General features: G+C 40.7%; 1 long non-coding RNA gene across 1 annotated transcript; it reads left to right on the top strand.

Annotated features, from left to right (window-relative positions):
* The first annotated feature begins 606 nt into the window (after positions 1-606).
* On the top strand, positions 607-4148 carry LOC118476922 (uncharacterized). The gene is made up of 3 exons (XR_004857766.1): positions 607-1340; positions 2532-2760; positions 3774-4148. It is a non-coding gene; the product is annotated as an uncharacterized lncRNA (long non-coding RNA).
* Positions 4149-4981: the final 833 nt, after the last annotated feature.

The following is a 4981-nucleotide window of genomic DNA, read 5'->3' as shown; positions in this document are numbered from 1 at the left end:
ACTATCACTACACGACGGTTGATCTTTAGCGACCCTTATTAGGTACCAACTGTTGGTTGCTAAAGGTTAGAGATCGACGGTCAGTCGCTAAATCCTTTTGTAGCGACGGTCGGTTGGTCGCTAAAAGTCTAGAAATTTAACAACTTATGGTTGGTCGCTATAGATGTCGTTGGAAACTAGCGGTGGGTCGCTATAGAGCAATGATTACTATCAAATCTTATAGACTGAACGTACCTGTAGATGTTAGTGACTAAAAATTAATTAAAACAAATAAACATTGATCGCTAAATTGTAGTAAAGAAAAAAATAATTGTAGAAAAGAAAAAAAAAGAATTATGGAAAAGAAAACGAATTGTTAAGCTAAATTGTAGTAAAGAAAAAATAATTGTAGAAAAGAGAAAAAGAGTTATGGAAAAGAAAACGAATTGTAAAAAAAGGATTTTTAAGGTTTTGAACCTTGAATCTGTTGACTCATTCATGAATGACATAACCAACTAGACTACACTTGGTTTTGTTGTCTATTGTGCTCGTTTATGTTTTATTTACTTACAGTACACCGAGAACAGGATAAGAAAAACCCTATTCCACCTTCATTTCCACATCTCAATCCAGTACGCAGCCGCCGCCGCCTGCTGCTCGTGTGGTTCCGACGGTCGCTGACGCCGCGACCCCATCCCGGCGCTCGGCGGCGCGCATCGCCGACGCCGCCGCCCCGTTCCTTTCTCTTCCTCCGTGGCCGTCGTTCCCTCGCCGATGCTCAGACCTCGCTGCGCTCCAACGCTCCCTACTCCCTCGGCTTCTGCCCCTGACCTTGGACGCCGGCAGTCCCCAGCTCCCTCCCATGGCCGTTTCCAGCCTCTCCCATGGTCGACCCCAACTCCTCCCATGGACGCCGTTCCCTCCCTGCTCCAGTTTTATCCATGGCTGCGGCCTCGCCGAACCACGCAACCTCTGCTCTCCTTCCCTTGTTTCAAGGGCGAGCTCCCCCTGCTCTTCTGCTCGCGCTGCCCCTGTGCCATTTTCCATTCCTGCGGCAAGCACCAGCCCCTCCCCATGCCAACCTCCCTTTTCTATAGACGCTGCCCCTCTCTGGTTTCTGGTGGCCAGGCACCTCTGCTGCTCCCATGGTGATCTCTAAATCCCTTTGTTGTTTTACTAGTTCTTATTAATACCCTGCTGATGTGAGGTTTTATGTGTGTTGATGTGTGCGATATGGAGTAAAATCCTTGGAGAATTAGGTGGAGAAGAAGGTTAAGTTCAACGCTCCTTAGGTGTTCGATGATATGCTCGAACTGGTGGTCGTCTTCGTTCTTGCTGAAATCAAGTCGGAGCATGATGTGGTGAGCCAAGTCGTTTCTCCGACTACTTAGTTAATGAATGATTTGGTTATATAATTATTGTTGTAATGGTATTTGATGTATGATGAAATAATTTGGTTGTGTGCCATGTTTTTTTTGACGTCATGATTGGATAGTAGAAGTGTTGTTTGAGGGGAAGTTTAGGTATTAGGTGCAGATTTTACGAGGAGTGCTTTAAAGAGTACATATGTCAAGTATAATTAAATGAATGTTATAAAACACAGAGGATGGTTCTGTTTAGGCAAGGAATGCTTTGATTGATGCGTTCGTAAGCTGTGGTTAACCAAAATAGGAACTAAATTGAATTTTTGCTATTTGGACTTGCTGTTTGGACTGTGTTCAGTTTTAGTATGCAGGTAGTTTAGTGAAGTAAATCATGTTTTCTATGAATGTGTTATATATAAAAGTTGTAGATAACTTCTTTATCTTGTTTGTGCTAAAATTTCATGACCATTGGTCTTGTAGTTTAGAAGTTATGATTTTTCCAAGTCCAGTTTTAGAATCTGTCCAGATTCTGTACAGATTTCGAAAATGGCCTTGTTTGCCCAAGTTAAACTGAGAATCAGCTCTTAGTAATTATAAGAGAATTGTAGTACTTTGCTTAAGCTTTCCATTAAATTTTTGAGCACCCTTTTTGGTGGTCTAGAGACCAAGTTACAGCTGTTTGAACTATAGAGTCTGAATCTGTCCAAATCTGGACAGCAATGTTTGTTTGTATTTACTGACTTCGATACACATTGAATCACCTTGAGATGATTATAAATGAATTGTAGACAATTCTATTAGCTTTCTAAAAAGTTTAGAATCACCTGATTTGGATTTCTGAAACTCCAGTTATGGATTTTAGAAGTAAGTAGTCGAATTCTGTCCAAATCTGGACAGAATTTATGTTTAGCGCTGTTTGACCTTTCTAAAGGTCGAATCTTGTTGTGATGGTAATACAAAAGTTATAGAGGACTTTATAAGCTTTCCAGAAAGTTCTAGTTTACTATTTTTGGATACATATTTTATGAATTGTGAGCTAAACAGATAGTTGTTGTTCTGCTGTCCAAAAATCAGCAAATATTAAAATGATTGCTTGGAGTTTCTTTTGTGTAGATAACTAGATTTGGTTAGTTCTTGGCTTGATTAATGAAGTCTTATAATTGCATATGGATGTTTCTTAATGTTCAGATTAGGTTCGAGTAAGTTGGAGAACATGATCGTTGTGTTGGGGTATATAAACTTCCAAACTTGCAACCAAGGCCATAAAGACAAAATGCTCAACCTCAAGACGAACAAGCGATTGCTGATTTGCAGACGGTGGGAGATTTTCTCACCGACAAAATGCTCAACCTCAAGACGGTGGGAGATGCACCATACAGCCGGTAGTGTGAGCTATGCATGTTCAGAATATGATTTGGTAATGTTCATTGTATGTTACTATCTCTATTCATGATTACATCTTGCTGCTCCACATTCGATAGATATGGCTTTAGACCTAAGCAAAACATTGATATAAGCTCTATTGTCCAGTCTGAAAGCATAGGCAATATTGATACATTTTAGGGGCAAGGAAATGACATGGAGGAGGGGCTAATAGCTGGCAGGACGAGGAAGACAGGGAAGAAAGCAACAGGGTTGGTATAGGAGCTGGAATGGTGGTGCTACTAAGGGAGAGGAGGGGTATGGCCTGGGGGTTGGTGTGGGATCTAGAATGGTAGTGCTGCTAAGGGAGAGGAGGATACATATAGGAAACTTTAGAAGAAGCCACTATACAAAGTTATTGAGCAGAATCAATACATATAGGAAACTTTGTCATAGCATGTCACACTAAACAGAGTTGGTTGTTTCGAACTTGACTACTTGTGCTGCTTGTGTAGGGAGTGACAATAGGCACAAAATAGATTGCTACTGGTGCTGCTGTTTCCCTTGTGTCAACATAACCACTTGACTACTTGTGAAGAGAGTGACAGTAGACACAAAATAGATTGCTACATGTGCTGCTTGTGCTGCTTGTGCTGTTGTTTTCCTTGTGTCAACAGAACCACTTGACTACTTTACTACTAGTGCTGCTGTGCTGTGTTCCTTGTGCTGTTGTAGTCCAGTTTTCACCACTTGACTACTTGTGCTGCTGTGCTGTTTTTCTTGTGTCAACAGAACCCACTCCTAAACCACCTATTGAGGTTGTAGTCCTCAAAAAGAGGAATAAACATTGTGTAGAGAGTGACACTAGACACAAAATAGATTGCTGTTTTCCTTGTTGTTTTCAATGAACTTACATGTTACATTTTTTCCTTTGTGAAATGTGATACCTTAAGTTCGAAGGGTGAATATGGAGATAGAAGTCATACTGCATTGTTACTCACTTGATAATCATTCATTGTTTACTAAAATGTGGGCACCAATATACTAATTTGATGTACTTTTTTCTAGGGTGTTCTGGACAAAGAAAGCTTGTACCTTAAAACAGGAGGATACAAGAAGCTGGAGTGGTTGTCTGAAGGCTTTTGAACTGCTTGAAGCATTAGTGTAGCTTTTGTGCTTTTGTGACTGATCAGCTCTGGAGCAGCTAGAGTGATGTAGTTGTGGGCTTTTGAACAATAGCTGGAGTGATATGAAACATTAGTGATGTAGTTGTGGGCTTTTGAACTGCTTCAAGCTGGAGTGATGTCGCTGTGGTGCTTTTGTGACTGATCATCTCTGGAGCTTTTGTGAATGATCTAGCTAGCTATCTGTAAATGATCTAGTTGTGAATGATATTATAACTGTGATGCTTTTGTGAATATATAATTGTTGTGCTTTTGTGTTTATGTGATGGATCTATGACTGTGGTATAATGATTAACTGTGTATGTCTTTATGATTTGTGTATAAAAATATGTGATTTGTGGTGCTTAATTAAATGTATATTATTATTAATAACAATTGTAAAAAGGACGACTTTCTGTTGGTTGCTAAATGTATAGTATGACGACTTACGATTGGTTGCTAAATCTATATTACAGCGACCCACGGTTGGTCGCTAAATATACAATATTAGCAACGGACGGTCGGTCGCTAAAAAGATGTCGGTCGCTAAAGCCTTTAGCGACGGCACTTACAGCGACCATCCTTATGGGTCGCTAAAGGTTTTTAGCGACCAACCGTAGGTCGCTGAAGGCCGTTTTAGCAACCAACCGTAGGTCGCTGTAAGTGAACCGTCGTGTAGTGTATGTGGTGAAGCTCTTCAACTTTTATGCCTAGAACCACTATCAAAGCGTATATAGCGCTTGAACTGGGTCAAAAAAAACTGCCCATACTTGGTTTAAGGTCAATATATAATAAAAGTAGATTATAAATGCATGTTTCAGATTATATGGTAATTCCATACTTAAATGCATAATGTAATCGATAGAAACATGCATGAGAGTAGCTCCAAAAATTACCCAACTAATGATGGTTTGTGCCGGCCACTCCCGGAGACAGCTGCTTTGTGGAGTGCTTCAGCCACTCGGCAAAGCCTAGAAAATTCACGGTAAAGACTTTGTCGAGTGTGACTCTAGCAAAGAGGTCTCAGTGAACTGTACATCGGCAACGTGCACTCGCCAAAGTCTTTGCCGAGTGTCATCTAGTGCTCGGCAAAAAAAAGTCATCGTCACAGCA

Source organism: Zea mays, chromosome 4, assembly GCF_902167145.1.
Source record: "Zea mays cultivar B73 chromosome 4, Zm-B73-REFERENCE-NAM-5.0, whole genome shotgun sequence".
Lineage (NCBI taxonomy): Eukaryota > Viridiplantae > Streptophyta > Magnoliopsida > Poales > Poaceae > Zea > Zea mays.
The sequence above is the reverse complement of the archived record's forward strand: the minus strand, read 5'-3'. Positions and strand labels throughout refer to the sequence as shown.